Genomic DNA, 20,659 nt, shown 5'->3' on the forward strand with positions numbered 1-20,659 from the left:
ATCAATAAATTGGGTTTTACTTCCCGCGAAGACTGTTGCGATCCCCTATACTTGTGGGTCATCACGGGTGTTTCTTGTTCTCCGCTCGGGTTCTCCGGGGGAAACCCTAGATCCCTCGCGGGATCGGGCGTGGGCGGCGCTCTTACGTCGCTATGCCTCTTGGGGCCTCGCTTTGGATGTCCACCGGACAAGGGGTCTTGTGGAGTGTTTTGGTGGTTTTTCGGCGGAGGTGGGTTCGTCTTCGGCCAGGCGGGGCGCGGCCTCAGGGCCGGTGTGGTAGTTGGAGCGGTGGCTCCGGTCTTTCGCCTCCGCCTGTTGCGTTGAGGTGTGGTGTCGACCTAGCTGGTCGTCGACCCGTGTGGAGCGCAGCCTCGGGGCTGGCGTGTGGTGTCGTGTTGTACGGTTTTTCGGCCAGTTTTCCTCATAAACGGGCCAACTCTTTTCTCCTATATTAATGAAAGGCAAAGCTTTTGCCTCGTTTCAAAAAAAGAACGTGTCGAGTTGCGCGGACGGAGCAGACCAGAGCCGTTATCATCGGCTCACAGCTTCCTGGGCCCGACAGTGTGTTCTTGCATATATACCGAGTTCAATGCAAGTTGAACATGCCCAGCTAGCAATGAAAAGGCTCTTCTAGAGCCAAACTTTTCGCACAGCCGGAAGAGCAGGTTCCTGCACTACCAGAAATGGAGTCCCCAATTACTATCCAAAAAGCCTACTAGAAAAAGGTTTCAGCTACCCAAAAAGTTAAACTTGAGGGAAATGTCTGTACTGCAGGGTCCTAGCTATACCTAGCAGCGGCTCCTCTCGATGCATCACAGGCCGGAATCACGCACACCATCAATTCCCAATTCCATGCAACCACTTCAATTCGACCAGGCAGGTCCCATCGCATTGCAGTGCACACCTATCACTCTACTACTGCAAGACCGTAGGTCACGGCCGTTCTTACAGTGATCCGTCTAATCTTCCTGGTAACATTGCCGGCCCTCTCGTGTCCTTGTTGCATGCAGGAGCACATCTGATCAGAGATTAGTTTAGCCACCTTGAGCTTGCTAGTTCTGGTTCTAATAAGCTAATAACTGTAACATATCCTGTTGCAACTGCAGGCACCGAACTGAAGGGGCGGCCTTGTGAATCGTGGAAATGGCAGACAGAATGTCCTAGTGTGGCATCGATGGAGAAGATGACAATGCATGCTTGCCTTGTGTATGCTTTTTCACATCTGTTGCTTGCAAGTTGCAACTAGAGACATTTTCGCAACAGCGCCATGAATGGCACTACTGAGTACTGACGCCGAGAGAGCAAAACAAACATAGGAAAGAGGGCCAGGCCTTGCTCACCGGGAGCTAGCTGATATTGGAGGCGATCAATCGGTCAAAATTTCACGCGTACATTGCTGTAGCCTTTGCATGAATGAAAATGTCAAGGGCAACGGCATCTTGGGACGGGAGACGGCCTGTAGCTGAGTAGCTCTGTTTGTGTCTGCAGGGAGGGTTAATCAAGGCATGCATGCACACAAAAGCAAGGGGCGTCCCGACAAGCCTCCGCAGCAGAACAGAGATGCTGCCTAGCCTAGCCTAGGTGCGCACTTCCATGCAACAAACTGTTTAGTTTAGGCTGTTAATCAACCCCAATAATCATGTTCACTTTTCAGGGCGAATCACGCGGGACACCAAATAATTAAGTAGTACACCACGAGATGTCACCAAAATGGTATGTTCATCGCATCTCCAGCTGCTCAAGGTAAACGGAGATCGTTCGTATCCGTACGATTTTTTTTTATCTGCTCCAGGCCGGTAGGTAAGAACTGTTAAGCTTCATGCACTAGCCACTTGAACCAAAAGTCCGAACTGATGGAAAGGGAAAGGCAATCTACTTGTACACTTCACAACAAGAGCATCCCCACTCTTCTCCCCGAAGAGGCCCCCGAGCGACGTTTTTCTCATCTGGACGGCGAAAATCGGCCTAGCCGCGCTCCAGATTCCTCGTTTTTCCCCGGATTTGGGCCTAAATCCATCCGACGAGCCCACGCCATCCCCGGTCCCCCGAGGCGCGCTCGGGGACTCCGGACGAAGCGAAAGCGCGCGAAACACCGAGAATTCTCTCCCGCGCTTTCGCTTCGGCTTCACCGCAGAGATGGACCCGGCCAGTTAGCGGCACACGCATCGTCTTCCGCGCGCAGTAAAGGCTGCCGCCGGTTAGCTCGCCGCGGACGCGTAGCATCCACGCGGCATTTAATCGCCGAGTCCAGCCCCGCCTACATAACTCGCCGCGACGCGTAGCACCGACGAAACCCCCAGCCAGAGACGAATCCTACTCCGCCACTGCTCCCTCGCCGAGATCCATGGCATTCAACGAGCAGGACGGCGCGGCCAACAACGGCTTCCCCCGCCGGTCGCTCCACGCGTGGGAGGGCCACCTCCTCCACCAGGCGGGGTACCCCTGCCCGCCGGATACGAGGCCTCCCAGCGGCGGGTGGCGGCTAAGTGCGGGCGGCGTGCCAATCCCGCCGCCGCCCCAGGGACACGCCCTCGACGTCGCCATCGAGGAGGCCCGTCTGACCTTGTCGGACCAGGAGCGCGCCGAGCCACGCTACCACCCCGACAACTACACGGCGTGGAACTCCTACTTCCTGCGGCGGTGGGAGCGGGAGCTCGCCTCCTACCACGGCCCGCCGCCGCCGCCTCCGCGCAACAACACCGCCGGACGCAAGCGTTGGTGGAGCGTGTAACATCCCAATTTTTTTTAAACCAAAAAGAAAATGAATTTCCTTTTTCCAAAAATTGGAGCCAACAAAAACTTTTACTCAATTGAGTTTGGTACATAGAGCTCCTACCCACTTGTTGTGAACTTTGCTTTGATGCTTGTGTAAAGTATTTTGAAATGCTTTCTAAACCCTAACCCTATCTTTCTCAAAATAAAAGAGGAACTTTGAAAAAGAAAATAAAACAAATTGTGAGGCATATGTGGGCTAATGGCTAATTCTTCAATAATTGACCTATGCCCTATTTGCCTTACCCAAATGGTTGGAAACCATGAGTAACCCTAACCAACCCCTTTTGAACCCAAAATCATGATCCTTTGGATCAAAGAAAAATAAAGAAAAAGAATAAAGAAATTGCAAAACCCTCACATATGGTTTATGGCCATTTGTGAAATTCTTTAACCTAGGCCATATAAAATTGTGCCAATGGTTGGGATACTCTTTTAAACTCAAAAGGACCCTTTTTGAATCAAAGGAACCAAAATCAAATCAAAGAAAAATCAAAAACCAAGTACATGTGATAATGGTCACTTTTGACCTTTTTATTATCATACCCACTTTGAGCCCTTTTATTAAGAAATTTTTCAAACCAAACCCTACCAACTCTTTGCACCTCATCTAAGACCTCATCAAGATGAACACTTTTGATGTTGACCACTTTGACCAGAGAGTTGACCATTGCTTAGAATAGTCAAGCCAAGTTGCAACTTTGAAGCAAATTCTAGATTCCCTCCAAATTTAGATTTCTCACAAATCTTTTCCAAAACCCAAACCAATGCCACCATTTGATGCCAAACCTTATGTGGACCACTCCCATGCAGAAATTTGGCCAAAAATCAAACCCAAGAGAGACCATTGCATGTGACATTTTAGTTACATAGAGTAAATTTAGGGTACACCCACTCCCACCAACCTTGTACTTCTCCTCCCTCCCTCACTTGTACCCCTCTATAGTGCAACATGTACCTATAACCACTACCAATGACCCCACCTAGAATGGCCATGATCACCCTCACCCACACTTGCAAAGTACATGGTGTATGTCACATACACTTTGCCACAATTTAATTGTACAAGCTCTAGGCCTCTCCAACCATGACAACCTTGTCAAAAAGCCTGGACTCACACCACTTGACCAAGCCATGGACCGAGAGACAAGGTTTGGGCACCAGAACATCAAGGACATGACCATGCCAATCACCATAGTCACCACCATGCCATCCTCTTCTCCTCTCACCTCAGCCCTGTCACACCATGTCCGGGACCTTCCCCTTTCACTGCTGATGACGCCAGACACCAACCTTAGCCAAGGAGAAGCAGCCAGCACCCTGGACAGCACGTGGTCACCACGCTCTGGCTCGCCAGCGCGTGCACCAGGCATGGCCACGGGCGCCTCAGTACACTGCCCGTTCCCGTCGACTCAACCCACCCCTCGACGTCTCCTGGTACATGTAGACTCCCCTCGACGTCAGCCAGCTCCCAGACACCGCCATTGGCTCGCCGGTGCCCTGTAGCCGACGCCCAAGACGATGACCTCCGCCTCTGTACTGCACGATCGCGCGACGATGACGATCGTCACAGACCCCCGTTTTCTGCGCCATCAAGTCCCACGCGCTCGCCTTGACGTCGCCGACCCCGCTGCATCATCGCCAGTGCCTAAAACCCACCGTAACGCCGTCGTCATCGACGACCTGCTCCGCACCCTCGGCCTCGACCTCCAGCTATAAAAGGAGGGCGCCCCAGCCCTCAAACTCCACACCATCTCGCTCCCCTACCTCTCCTGACTCTCCTCGACCCCCTACCTCCACACATTAGCACCGGAGCAGCTCCAATTGCTCGTCGGAGCACCGCAGTACTGCAGCACCGGCGTCGACGATTGGCGCCACCACAGACGCTCCCTCGACCCTCCTTCGACTCGTCTTCATCGACAACGTCGATTGCCCGCCTCGCCGACCCCGCCGGACGCCGGTGAGCCCCTCGCCGCGACCCCTCTGCCGCCGGCTAGGGTTAGAGCTCGCCGGAGCTCGTCCCCGACGAGGATGAACCCTAGACCGTCGATCTCCCTTTTAATCGGACGGCTGTGGTCACGTCCCGCTTCGGCAACGGCCACAAGCCACTGACAAACGGAGCCCACCTGTCAGCTGGCCCGATGAGCGCCAGGCCACAGCTGGGCCGGCCCATTTCTCTTCCCGCCCCCTTTTCGAATTCAAATTTCGTTTAAATGATTTTTAGTGAGTTTTGCTCTCAGATGCTTTGCTAGAAATTCATTATCTCCAAATCTACTGGGCCAAAATTTATGAAATGGGTATTGTTGGAAAGCTTAGAGTTGCCTCTACACAATGCCGCTGGTTTGAACCCTAGATCTTTAGCAGAAATAAAGTAGCAAAATAAACAAGGCAGAGACTTTTGGGACTTCAAACAATTGTTAAAATTCAACCAAAAATGCTTTTGAGTTGATTCCAACTCCTATAATCCACATTTCACTTGCACTAATTGTTTCTGCAAAAATATGCCATGCCTACTTTGGATGATCATGGCCTAGATGGATTAGAGGACTATTTGGCTATTTCTAGTCAAAGATATTGTCCAAAACTATTTAGAAATTTTATGAGAATCTTTATCTCATTTAAATCTTGTCACAAACAATCCATTATGAGATAAAGGCTCTGGTCATTTAGCTCTCATATGGTTTGTTTGATGATATTAAATCATCACCATGTTAGGGTTAACATGTATGAGGTACTCCACCTCATTTAAATCATTTTCTTAAATGATAAGTATGAAGAGGTTGACTTTGGTCAACCTAGGTCATATCCTTTTTCATGAGAGAAGTTAAATCTTAATAAGTCAATGAGAGGAATCTATTCCTCTAAAGAAAGAAAAGAAACACCTAAATTAGTATGAGAGGAAATTATTCTTCTTAAAATAAACAAGTCCACCAACTTATTAGTAATGTGTGATGTTAGCCTAGCTTGGGTGACTTATGTGTGAGCTTAGTATAGTCGTAAGACTTGTTTGGTGATTGTATACCTCGTATTCAATTTTAGACGCTAGTACCGGAGACTATCAGGAGGAGGAGGTATTCTACCAAGAAGAAGGAGAAGAAGATCACTTTGATCATTTCCCAAACCAAGGCAAGCTAATACACTTGCAAAGTGCGAAGCTCTTCAAGAGCAATGCATCACCCTATTTTATTTCATGCTTAGTTGTCCTATCCCAAATTTTACTCTACAAGTTTTACTACTTTTACTTTCAAAGTACCTTTTTGATTCATGTTTCACTTGGTCTAGAGTAGCACCAGAGTACCACCTTAGCCTAGAGCAAGCAAAGCTAAGTTAGCACCCCTCATGATTAGTGCTATTGCTAACAAATAAAATTTGACTACTCTAGATGGGAACTTGGTGAAGTGAAGTTGTTTTTGAAGGATTTTTGAAAGGTGATATGACTAAGAGAAGATGGTGATTTTTGATTTAAAACTGATATTGGTTTGGATGCGATACCTTTCCAATTTACAAGTACCCCCACAATACCTGATTATGGGTAGGGCTTAGCTGGAAGTTTGTGTGTCTTAGTATGGGTTCCCTCTGAACAAGCATCATAGGGGTTATGCCGAGGCTGCCTCCGTTGTTGAGAAATGATGTGAACTGAGGTGAATTGTCCGGCCAAGCCCTGTGCAGTTCCCAGGCTGACTGTCTGTCTTCACTGGGAGGCCAAGCTCATGGGGAGAGGTGCCTATACTAGGATATATAACTGAAAGGTTAAGGTTGATGATCCGCGTACTGAGTTACGATGATTCGGGGTTATTCCCGATGGATGTAATCAAATGTTGTGGCACAAGTGTGCAACCTCTGCAGAGTGTAAACCTATTCGAATAGCCGTGTCCACGGTTACGGACGGTTGGAAAGGCCATACAGTTTCCGGTGTCAGAATTTCTTGAAAAGGTTGAATGGTGAAGGGTGACTTGACTTGAATCACAACTGAGTTGTGGGAATGACACTAATGTTCCCACTTGAGTAAGTTAGGCAAATGAAGAGGTTTTGTTTACTAAAGTGCTTATGAAATAAAACTGGCTTTATGCAAATGAAACTAGAGCTTAGAACCCCCTTATTATAGTTGATACTACGTACGTTAGTATTAGTTTGCGAGTACTTTAAAGTACTCACGGCTTTGTCCCTGGCTATTCGAATGGCCAGACTATGAAGAGGAGTATCAGAACCCGGAAGAAGGACAGCAGGACGTCTACGACAACTAGGATCACTCCTGACGTCAACAGTTGCCTGTGGAATAGATGGACTACTACTACGCTACTTCGCTTCCGCTATGTGTGTTGTAATTGATCAATAGATCAACTATTATTGTAATGAGACTGGATCATGTGATCCCTTGTTGTAAGACAATTATGTGTTGTAATGAATAATGTGTTGTGATATCAATCTATTATGTCTCGCAAAAACAATATTCCTGGGATTGCGATGAATGGCATAATAGGCATCTGGACTTAAAAATCCGGGTGTTGACAAGTTGGTATCAGAGCTATTGTTTGACCTTAGGAGACCCTAGTTAGAATGGACGTCTGCAAAACTTAGTTTCAAAAACCAAAGAAGTGAATATTTGTGAAAAACTTATTCTCACTCTTATCCTTGAAATCTTTTTCAAAATGAGAAATTCATGCTCTACTTTTTCTTTGTAGAACTATCTAAAATTTTGCACACTTGAATACTTCTCTAATTTACTCCTCCCCTTTGTTCATAGATGGAATACAAATGGGAGTGCTATCAGCTTGGTCACGGAGGAGAACTGAGGTTCGAAAAGGATTTGAAGCAACTAGTGGAATATCTAGGACACCCGTATCCCGAGTTCTTCGGAATACCCCTCAACAACCACTCCGGAGAACCACCTCGGTGGGAAGTTTCTACAGATCTGCGAAGGAAGCTTGGAGCCCCGGTATGGGAAACCATCTGGTTTTCTGTAACGGGAAACACTTGGAAACAAGGACTAGTCAGAGCTATGCAAGAAGCAATTTCCCGTCTGTGTGGACAAAATGAGAACAAGATCAAGAACACTCGCTTCATCTACTACCCAAGACATGACTCCATGGGAAGATCGATGACCATGCCACCACACCCGGAGATGAACCACTATGTAGCACATCAGGACTTCCGGCTGTACAAAACCCGCAGGGATTTGGACAACGCCCTCGCCTCTCGCCAAGCACATAACCCGTGAAGACGAAGAATCCACCCTGAAGAGTATTATCACCCCAGCACTTAAGTAGGTGTGAGTTGTATCAGGATCCCCTTGTATCGTAGAGCGAATGAATGGTTCTTCAAACCAACGGTGTGTTAGCTCTGTAATGTATGATGTTTGGTATGAATGAAAAAGTGTTGTTGGTGTTTACCCCCACAACACTACTCAAATTTTTAAGTTATGAACTTTTTAAAAACTTTAAACCAAACAAACCCTAGAAATTTCCCTCTTATCTTATCATCTACCTCAATGTTCAGATGGCCCCACCAACCCGCAGCACCAACCAAAACGCAATGATGCAGATGCTCCAGATGATGATGGCAGACCGAGAAGCTGAGAGAGCTGAACGCCAAGCCAACATAGCTGCACTGCAACAGATCGCTCAGAACAACAACGGCCATGGAAACCACGAACATCCTGGGTCGAAGCTAAAGAATTTTCAAAACACCAACCCTCCAATGTTCAACAAGACTGAAGAGCCCCTAGATGCTGATGACTGGCTCCAGACAATGGAGAACAACCTGGAAGTTGCACAAGTTGAAGCTGCAGAAAAAGTACTGTTCGCCACCCACTATCTGTCAGGACCTGCATGAGCTTGGTGGACAAGCGCTCGCGCAATGAATGCCGGACAAATGATGACCTGGGAAGACTTCAAGATTAAGTTTAGCAAATACCATGTGCCCCAAGGACTAATTAAGAAGATGAGAGACGAGTTCCGCGAACTCAAACAAGGCAGGATGTCCGTGGTGGAATACCGCGACAGGTTTCTTACTCTGTCAAGGTACGCCCCGGATGAGACCGACACCAATGAGAAAAGGAAGGAAAGATTTCTGAACGGACTGCATGACGAGATGCAAACTGTGTTAGTGAACATTCCGTTCGCTGACCTCGAAGCCCTAGTAGACTCAGCCATTCAGATGGAAGGGAAGCTGCATCAAGCCAACGAGAACCGCAAGAGAAGAATGATGAACCAGAGTGGACCCCACCATACCCAGAAGTACCGCAACAACTCCTCTGGAGGATTTACCCCAAGATACAACAAGCCAACAACTCAGAATTATCGCCCCAACTACACCAACAACAACGGAGGACCCCCGAAGCCCGGAGGCAACAACAACAACAATCACAACCACAACACCCACCCCAACAACAACATCAGCAACAACAACCAGAATGGCAACAATAACAACCCCAATAATGGCCCAAGAACTGGAAGCAATGCCATCCCCGTCACCCCGAAGGACAAGTCAACGATAACCTGCTATGAATGTGGCACTGTGGGCCACTACTCCAATGAATGCCCCAAGAAGCTTGCAAAGACTGCCCCCAATACCACTGCACCTGCTCAGAACCAGCGCCGCTTTGCCGCAAGAAGGAACCAGAACAACAATAACGGCCGCCTCTACAACATGACTGCAACAGAAGCCCAAGAAGCCCCTCAGACCATGCCAAGTATGTTTTCCTATTTAATCAAGTTGCTCAATCTCTCTTAGGAACCTAACTTTTCTTAAAATCTCGGGACGAGATTTGTTTAAGGGGGAAGGGTTTGTAACATCCCAATTTTTTTTAAACCAAAAAGAAAATGAATTTCCTTTTTCCAAAAATTGGAGCCAACAAAAACTTTTACTCAATTGAGTTTGGTACATAGAGCTCCTACCCACTTGTTGTGAACTTTGCTTTGATGCTTGTGTAAAGTATTTTGAAATGCTTTCTAAACCCTAACCCTATCTTTCTCAAAATCAAAGAGGAACTTTGAAAAAGAAAATAAAACAAATTGTGAGGCATATGTGGGCTAATGGCTAATTCTTCAATAATTGACCTATGCCCTATTTGCCTTACCCAAATGGTTGGAAACCATGAGTAACCCTAACCAACCCCTTTTGAACCCAAAATCATGATCCTTTGGATCAAAGAAAAATAAAGAAAAAGAATAAAGAAATTGCAAAACCCTCACATATGGTTTATGGCCATTTGTGAAATTCTTTAACCTAGGCCATATAAAATTGTGCCAATGGTTGGGATACTCTTTTAAACTCAAAAGGACCCTTTTTGAATCAAAGGAACCAAAATCAAATCAAAGAAAAATCAAAAACCAAGTACATGTGATAATGGTCACTTTTGACCTTTTTATTATCATACCCACTTTGAGCCCTTTTATTAAGAAATTTTTCAAACCAAACCCTACCAACTCTTTGCACCTCATCTAAGACCTCATCAAGATGAACACTTTTGATGTTGACCACTTTGACCAGAGAGTTGACCATTGCTTAGAATAGTCAAGCCAAGTTGCAACTTTGAAGCAAATTCTAGATTCCCTCCAAATTTAGATTTCTCACAAATCTTTTCCAAAACCCAAACCAATGCCACCATTTGATGCCAAACCTTATGTGGACCACTCCCATGCAGAAATTTGGCCAAAAATCGAACCCAAGAGAGACCATTGCATGTGACATTTTAGTTACATAGAGTAAATTTAGGGTACACCCACTCCCACCAACCTTGTACTTCTCCTCCCTCCCTCACTTGTACCCCTCTATAGTGCAACATGTACCTATAACCACTACCAATGACCCCACCTAGAATGGCCATGATCACCCTCACCCACACTTGCAAAGTACATGGTGTATGTCACATACACTTTGCCACAATTTAATTGTACAAGCTCTAGGCCTCTCCAACCATGACAACCTTGTCAAAAAGCCTGGACTCACACCACTTGACCAAGCCATGGACCGAGAGACAAGGTTTGGGCACCAGAACATCAAGGACATGACCATGCCAATCACCATAGTCACCACCATGCCATCCTCTTCTCCTCTCACCTCAGCCCTGTCACACCATGTCCGGGACCTTCCCCTTTCACTGCTGATGATGCCAGACACCAACCTTAGCCAAGGAGAAGCAGCCAGCACCCTGGACAGCACGTGGTCACCGCGCTCTGGCTCGCCAGCGCGTGCACCAGGCATGGCCACGGGCGCCTCAGTACACTGCCCGTTCCCATCGACTCAACCCACCCCTCGACGTCTCCTGGTACATGTAGACTCCCCTCGACGTCAGCCAGCTCCCAGACACCGCCATTGGCTCGCCGGTGCCCTGTAGCCGACGCCCAAGACGATGACCTCCGCCTCTGTACTGCACGATCACGCGACGATGACGATCGTCACAGACCCCCGTTTTCTGCGCCATCAAGTCCCACGCGCTCGCCTTGACGTCGCCGACCCCGTTGCATCATCGCCAGTGCCTAAAACCCACCGTAACACCGTCGTCATCGACGACCTGCTCCGCACCCTCGGCCTCGACCTCCAGCTATAAAAGGAGGGCGCCCCAGCCCTCAAACTCCACACCATCTCGCTCCCCTACCTCTCCTGACTCTCCTCGACCCCCTACCTCCACACATTAGCGCCGGAGCAGCTCCAATTGCTCGTCGGAGCCCCGCAGTACTGCAGCACCGGCGTCGACGATTGGCGCCACCACAGACGCTCCCTCGACCCTCCTTCGACTCGTCTTCATCGACAACATCGATTGCCCGCCTCGCCGACCCCGCCGGACGCCGATGAGCCCCTCGCCGCGACCCCTCTGCCGCCGGCTAGGGTTAGAGCTCGCCGGAGCTCGTCCCCGACGAGGATGAACCCTAGACCGTCGATCTCCCTTTTAATCGGACGGCTGTGGTCACGTCCCGCTTCGGCAACGGCCACAAGCCACTGACAAACGGAGCCCACCTGTCAGCTGGCCCGATGAGCGCCAGGCCACAGCTGGGCCGGCCCATTTCTCTTCCCGCCCCCTTTTCGAATTCAAATTTCGTTTAAATGATTTTTAGTGAGTTTTGCTCTCAGATGCTTTGCTAGAAATTCATTATCTCCAAATCTACTGGGCCAAAATTTATGAAATGGGTATTGTTGGAAAGCTTAGAGTTGCCTCTACACAATGCCGCTGGTTTGAACCCTAGATCTTTAGCAGAAATAAAGTAGCAAAATAAACAAGGCAGAGACTTTTGGGACTTCAAACAATTGTTAAAATTCAACCAAAAATGCTTTTGAGTTGATTCCAACTCCTATAATCCACATTTCACTTGCACTAATTGTTTCTGCAAAAATATGCCATGCCTACTTTGGATGATCATGGCCTAGATGGATTAGAGGACTATTTGGCTATTTCTAGTCAAAGATATTGTCCAAAACTATTTAGAAATTTTATGAGAATCTTTATCTCATTTAAATCTTGTCACAAACAATCCATTATGAGATAAAGGCTCTGGTCATTTAGCTCTCATATGGTTTGTTTGATGATATTAAATCATCACCATGTTAGGGTTAACATGTATGAGGTACTCCACCTCATTTAAATCATTTTCTTAAATGATAAGTATGAAGAGGTTGACTTTGGTCAACCTAGGTCATATCCTTTTTCATGAGAGAAGTTAAATCTTAATAAGTCAATGAGAGGAATCTATTCCTCTAAAGAAAGAAAAGAAACACCTAAATTAGTATGAGAGGAAATTATTCTTCTTAAAATAAACAAGTCCACCAACTTATTAGTAATGTGTGATGTTAGCCTAGCTTGGGTGACTTATGTGTGAGCTTAGTATAGTCTTAAGACTTGTTTGGTGATTGTATACCTCGTATTCAATTTTAGACGCTAGTACCGGAGACTATCAGGAGGAGGAGGTATTCTACCAAGAAGAAGGAGAAGAAGATCACTTTGATCATTTCCCAAACCAAGGCAAGCTAATACACTTGCAAAGTGCGAAGCTCTTCAAGAGCAATGCATCACCCTATTTTATTTCATGCTTAGTTGTCCTATCCCAAGTTTTACTCTACAAGTTTTACTACTTTTACTTTCAAAGTACCTTTTTGATTCATGTTTCACTTGGTCTAGAGTAGCACCAGAGTACCACCTTAGCCTAGAGCAAGCAAAGCTAAGTTAGCACCCCTCATGATTAGTGCTATTGCTAACAAATAAAATTTGACTACTCTAGATGGGAACTTGGTGAAGTGAAGTTGTTTTTGAAGGATTTTTGAAAGGTGATATGACTAAGAGAAGATGGTGATTTTTGATTTAAAACTGATATTGGTTTGGATGCGATACCTTTCCAATTTACAAGTACCCCCACAATACCTGATTATGGGTAGGGCTTAGCTGGAAGTTTGTGTGTCTTAGTATGGGTTCCCTCTGAACAAGCATCATAGGGGTTATGCCGAGGCTGCCTCCGTTGTTGAGAAATGATGTGAACTGAGGTGAATTGTCCGGCCAAGCCCTGTGCAGTTCCTGTGCCGACCGTCTGTCTTCACTGGGAGGCCAAGCTCATGGGGAGAGGTGCCTATACTAGGATATATAAGTGAAAGGTTAAGGTTGATGATCCGCGTACTGAGTTACGATGATTCGGGGTTATTCCCGACGGATGTAATCAAATGTTGTGGCACAAGTGTGCAACCTCTGCAGAGTGTAAACCTATTCGAATAGCCGTGTCCACGGTTACGGACGGTTGGAAAGGCCATACAGTTTCCGGTGTCAGAATTTCTTGAAAAGGTTGAATGGTGAAGGGTGACTTGACTTGAATCACAACTGAGTTGTGGGAATGACACTAATGTTCCCACTTGAGTAAGTTAGGCAAATGAAGAGGTTTTGTTTACTAAAGTGCTTATGAAATAAAACTGGCTTTATGCAAATGAAACTAGAGCTTAGAACCCCCTTATTATAGTTGATACTACGTACGTTAGTATTAGTTTGCGAGTATTTTAAAGTACTCACGGCTTTGTCCCTGGCTATTCGAATGGCCAGACTATGAAGAGGAGTATCAGAACCCGGAAGAAGGACAGCAGGACGTCTACGACAACTAGGATCACTCCTGACGTCAACAGTTGCCTGTGGAATAGATGGACTACTACTACGCTACTTCGCTTCCGCTATGTGTGTTGTAATTGATCAATAGATCAACTATTATTGTAATGAGACTGGATCATGTGATCCCTTGTTGTAAGACAATTATGTGTTGTAATGAATGATGTGTTGTGATATCAATCTATTATGTCTCGCAAAAACAATATTCCTGGGATTGCGATGAATGGCATAATAGGCATCTGGACTTAAAAATCCGGGTGTTGACAGAGCGCGCCGGGACGAACGCTCGAGGCCGTCATCGAGCACATCGAGGGCGGCAACGCGCCTATGCTGACAATGCCGCCGCCGTCGAGGGCATCGGCCAGCCGCCGCCGGGGCAGCTGGCAGCCACGGCGCATGGCTGCCAGCTCCTCGTCGTCCGGATCGGAGACGAGGTCGACGCCGAGCTCCAGGTCGGCGCCAACCTTGGCGCCTGTGAAACAGGAGCCTCTTTCCCCGTCCCGCAACCGTGAGCGCAGCGGCGGTGGAATCGTCATTCGCGAGTCATCGACGCCACGCGGCCACCAACGCCTGGTTCGCCCCAAGCGCGAACCAGGCACCTCCGACGAGCGGAAGCGGAAGCCGGTGAAGGAGGAGGTCCACGACGCCGAGGAAGCCGCGATCCTCGAGGCCGTCATGGCGAGGTCCCTCCAGGACCTCGTCCCCGCCGAGAACGCCATGCCCCTCGACCAGGCCTGCGCCTGGTCGAGGGAGCAGTGGGAGAAGGAGGAGGCGGAGCGGCAGGCTCGGCAACTCGAGCAGGCCGCTCGCTACCGCCGGCCTGCGACTCCTCCATCTGGTGTCCCCGTCATCGACCTCGAGGAGTCCAACAACGAGTGGTACAAGCCCTCGCCGTCCCTGCCTCGCAACAGTGGCCGGTGGGGAGACCCCGGCCAAGGAAGCAGACAGGCGGCGGCGCCGCCGCCGCATTTCGACGACGACGGCTCCGACGATGATGGCGGCGACGGCGACAAGGACACGGTGTTCTACCGCCATTTCGGCATGTAGAGCGCCGTGTTTTAATATTTAAAGTTGTATTCCCCTGGCCGAATTCGAAATATATGCAAATTCGGCCTCTATGTATGAACTTCGCCCTCTATATAGTAAATATCATTAAAGTTTGTCTAAATTTAATCGTTTTTTGCCGTATTTCGTCAAGTTTTCGTTTTTAAAAATTAAATCACCGTCTACGACTGGGATCGCGGCTGGGAAAATGGCCCTCTCCACGCCATTTTTTCGTTCAATCCGAACGAAATTAACCCCAGATTTCGGCGTGGGAAGGCCAAACGAGTGCAGATGCTCTAAACTGACCAAACTATTCGCCGAGACGCATTCCTGGCTTAAGGTAAGACTGCGGATGCGTCGACACGGACATGACACGGTCAGCTCGGGGGCATTGGTTACCGCGGCCTTCCTCATCCACGACCATAATGTCAGGCATATGCTAGTGTACCAGCTCAATGAGGGTTCGGTCGGCCAAAGTAAAGCACAACCGAGTGGGTAACCACAACCGGATCTATAAAGACTACTTCCACCTTATGGATCTAGTCTACAAGAAACTTAGAGCAATTTGGCGCTCCCCACAGCCAAATCCGAATTGGATAAAAGTTTTGCGTGGGGAGCGACGAAGTTTCAGCCGTCTCCCCCGGTACACGCTCGGTGATCAGTGTTTTTCACAAATAAACATTTTACAGTTCGGCGAATTTGACAAATTTTGCCAATATTTGGCTTATTTTTATAAATAAACGTTACAGTTCAACAAAACAAGTTTTCAAACAAATCAAATGGAAACTAATTGGTGTTGCTTCGAAGCCTCCATGTGTGCTCCACCAGATTATCATGCAGCTGTTGATACATTGTGGAGTCTCGAATCTCCTGACGCATAGCGATGAATGCATCCCACTATGCCGGCACCTGGTGGTTAGGTTGTGCAAGAGGACACTCTCTGTAATATGGTGCAGCTTGTTCGGTCAGAGGAACCGGATACTTTCGCTCATTCTCGATAATCATGTTTTGTAAGCACACACCAGTTCATCACCTCTCACATCTGATCTTTGGACCAAGTCAAAGCAGGGAAACGGACTACATCAAATCTATGCTGCAGGACACCAAATGCACGCTCGACGTCCTTTCGGTAACCTTCTTGCTCCTTGACAAACTCCACCTCCTTCGGGAGGACGAGGCTTGAGATAGTCTTCACAAATGTTGCCCACTTTGGATAGATACCGTCTGCAAAATAGTATCTGTAATATCCCAGAACATAGGACCAACGAAGAGTAGATTTATAAATGGGATGTGCATTTCATCAAAAAACGGGGGAAATTTTCGCGCCTTATTGCATAAAACCTAAGAGGGATCGATGTTTCTCTCTCGTTGCTATTAGGGTTAGAGCAATGTGAGTGTTATGAATTTCGACATTACCTCTTTTGAAACTTAGAGTTTTGGGAGAATATTTGATTTGGCATTTCAAATTGATTTCAGAACAGAAGAATTATTAAGTAAACAACATATAAATGAATTATAAATTCATAATTCAAAACCACATCACACATATACAAATAATTCAAAAGTGAATATTAAATTTGCACAAAAGCTCATAAGTAAATCCTTGAGTTTTATTGATCAGACACACAAATTACATTGTCTTTACAATATTCAGTATACAAGAATGAGCAATGAAATAAATAAAATAAAATAAGATTACAAGTATTGATTAATATACAAAAATTCTAAACTACTATTCTTGCATTCTTTGTCTCTGGATCAATTTAAGCTTGAAACCTGCAAAGAAATAGAAACTAGCCAGAGGATGAAATACAAGTGTCAATGTCACTTGCCCATGTCCAAAACCATGCCAGAAGCAAGATAGGCACCAGCAGACCAGAAGTTTGAGCAATGATGGGCTCAAGTTTCCATCCCAAGCACACACACAACTCAGAAGCTGTTGTGCATGCTCAACAGCCAGACACCAAGGCATACTCACCCAAAGTGCACAGCCTGTGTGTCAATACAAGGGAGAACCACCAGGAAGTATAAATAGGCAAAACCAACTGGAGAGAACAAGCCAGTCGACCAGATAGACATCAACCAGCAGCTAGCAGTGAACAGTAGCAAGTTCATCTCTGTTCTTGCTCAAGAACACCAAACCAAACCCTAGAAATCATCCAGTTATCCAAACCAACCAACCAAAACCAGCCAGAGACATGGTAACATAAGCAAGATCATCCAGGAGCTAGGAGGAGAAGGACAAGTGATCAAAACCATCAAGCAAAAGCACAACAGTAACCAAACATAACCATCTAGGAGCTGGAGCAAGGTATAACTGATACCTGGAGTGGATCCAATGGATCCAATCCATCTCTTAGCATGACACAAAGCATAAGCATGAGCAGATGCTCATGAGGGGATAACATCACTTGGTTTGACCAAGGATTACTAGCAGAAAGTAAGCAGCTAGATCCAAATACCATCCAGAGGCTATTTTTGTGCAAATAGATAAGTATAGATGCACAGATAGCAAACCAGTAGAGTAGTACATAGATACTAGAGGCTACAGAGATCACCTAGCAATTCCTAGCCAATTAACCATCAGGTTATGCATATTTTCTGCACAGGCAAACACAGTGGCATTCATATGGGATACCCTACTGTGCAAGCAACAATGAGTTTAGCCAACAAGAAATGATCCAATAGTGAGAGCAACCCAAGCAATAGCAAGGCTACTGTGGTCACATCAACCACAAGCCATCCAGTATACCAAGTTCATAAGTCATCATTATCCAGGATTGGATTCAGCCTTTGTTTATCTTCCAATTGACATTGGAGATATTATTTCATACAAATCCATGCATATAATCAACACTGCATAAGCAGTTCATCCACAAATAATTCACCAAGGCATGTATACAAGACAATCCATCAACTGATAAGCAATAGCATCACTGAGAGGCAACCAGTAGGATAACCAAATGCATCCTAGCCATTGAATCTTGCTCAATGTGCTATAGACAGCAACAACAACTCACCAACACAAGAGCAACAGTTAGAGCAAGCCTAAACCATTGCAGTAGCTAGGGCAAGCACACAAATTATCCAAGAATGGAACCTATAACCTAGCCACTAGCATGCATTGATCCAAATGGATCAATTAGATCATGTACAAAGCACATGAGAGCATCACTGGCATCACAAGTGTCAAGATTGCTAGCCACTGCTTACAGCAAAGGCCACCAGTAAGCATTTGTGTAGCACATGAGCATAAACAGACAAGATAGGACTAACACAAGCAACCAGTAAGCATTTGAGCAGCATCAGAGCACGAACAGGTAGGATAGGCCTAGCTCAATCGACCAGTAGGAATCAAGCAAGCATAAGCATAGCACGAGTAGGCCTAGATAAGAAAGTGCATGGCTACAGTAGGCTTAGGCATGGCATCATGGGAGCATAGCAAGAGCAACAGCAGCAGTAGCAGAAGCATAGGATGAACAAGTAGGCAGAGCTCGAGAAGATGGAGGAGATGGAGTAGAGAGAGGGGTAAAAGGAGATGCAGTGATACCTGGCGATGTCCATGGCGGCGTCCATGGTGGCACAGTGGCACAGGCCAGCCACGGCGGCGCCAAACCGCGACCAGGCCGGTGCCAGCCACGCACCAGCACTGTAGGAGGCGACGAGACGAACGAGCGTGTCCAGGAGGCGCAGATCGACGAAGTTCGTCGATGAACTCATCAACGCCTGGAATGGGAGGGCTTGCGCATGGCCAGAAGAACAGGAGAGAACCAGATCGATGCAGATAGGAAGGAGCGTCATCATTCGTTGCATCGAACGCGACCGGTGGCGATCCCTAGGACCGCCGAAATCGACCGGAGAGTGGCGGCGACCGTGGCGGCGATGCCATCGTCACAGGATCTCCCAGTAGTTAGGGTTAGGGTTCGCGAGAGAGAGAGAGAAGAGAGGAGTGAGCCGATGAGCCGACCGACCGACCTGGGCCGGTCTGGTTCAATGTGGTGACCCTGCATACCACTGCATGTTGTAGTATGCCAGTCGTTGATATAACATTCGCGAAGTACCATTCCGCAAATATTACATCCCTCAGAGTAGTACAACAGAACATAGCAGGGTCCATAACTCATTCACATATTATTACAATCATCATACACAAGTCGTCTCGGAGCTCCTCTTGGGTTCTGAGAGGATAACTCCTGGGTTCGAGGCGAACCCAACTTAACTTACAATACCATTGTCTCATTAAACTAAACATTTATTTAAACGAGCAGCTAAATAGTAAGAGTTCGCGCTGCTCGGCTACTACTACTCCTCCTGATATCCTTAGGCTTGTTCTCCTCCGGAAGCCTCCCCGGATCCGTAGACTATGATGTAGTCTACGCCTTCAACACCTCCTGAGAGGTCTGGTTCCTCGTAGCCGATGATCTCGGCTCCATCATGGTTGTCGTTGTCCTCCTCCAGATGGTTCAGACAATCTAAGCATGGGATTTAAGAGTGGTATGAGTACGAGCGTACTCAACAAGTTCATTATAGATAAGAGGTGTTTTATGCACTAGCTACGATATTAAACCAGAAAGTCTAATACCAATGCAAATTTTGATAAACATTTCTTCAAGAGATTGCTTTTATTTCAAAGAGCTATGTCCGTCAGCCTTCACCGGTTTACTAGAACTTCATGGAGCTCCTTTCCGGCCGCGTTCGCAGTTCCTTAATCCCGGAACAGGGAGTGACAGGTCACAGTTCTTACGCTCTGCAGAGGTGTGTTGCTTTACCCATAAGAGATCTTAACCTTGGTGCCAACCGGGCAGCTTTCCCGTCCACACTTCCTTAGGTGTGAGGCCCGGTATAAGGTCTAGCCAATCATGTTCCTCCGCTACCTCGAACACCCACCCTTTGTTGCATACTCCCGACCCTGGGTCCTCGTCGGTCCTCTTATACCACTTAAGGATGGACCCCGACCACGACAACGGTTGGGACTCGTTAACCAAACTCCTTCGCCGGTAGCTGCAACCCATCATAGACCGCAATACCGTGGGGACTTAAGGCTTCCCCAGCCCACCGCTTGTACTTCGAGCGACAAGTGTCTACGGACTATGCCGTGGGGACTTAAGGCTTCCCCAGCCTACCGCTTGCCCTGACAGATACAAGTGTCTACGGTAAAGCGCATACGTTGATGAACGAGAGGTGGAAACACTTTTGACTACTCCGTCCCACTCCGGATCTTATGGTTAACACGGATATTACGGCACAAGAATCACTGGCGACATTTGTTGTTTAATCCTAGATGGATATAAGCCCATGCAATGGAACCTCCACCATATCAACACAATCCATGGTTCCATTGCCCACCACATAGTCATATTCATAGTTATGAAAGTAGTGGTTTTGATTTTTGTGCAATAGTGATAACCATAATACTTTGCAAGTAATTTGATAAAAATACTCAAATGACATGAGCAAGTGATGAACTTGCCTGAACACTGCAAAGTTCTGCAGTTGGAAGGTATGGACTGACCCTTGTCCTCTTGTTCTGAAAAATAGTATCATTGTCCGATAAGGGCAATGGTTAAAGAAGCAATTATGCATGATTCCATTTTTAGGGTTTGTTCCCCCCTTCCGATGTCGTTATTATTTCATGTGAGAGGTTAATACTAAGAATAATTTGGAGATATTATATTTAGAGTAAATACAACCTTGAAATGTTGTCAAGGTGTTTTTCTAGTCCAAAATACTTTATGTACTTATTTTCATTATTGAAAATAAAAGGTG

This window comes from Lolium perenne, chromosome 6 (genome assembly GCF_019359855.2).
Source record: "Lolium perenne isolate Kyuss_39 chromosome 6, Kyuss_2.0, whole genome shotgun sequence".
NCBI classification, from domain to species: Eukaryota; Viridiplantae; Streptophyta; class Magnoliopsida; order Poales; family Poaceae; genus Lolium; species Lolium perenne.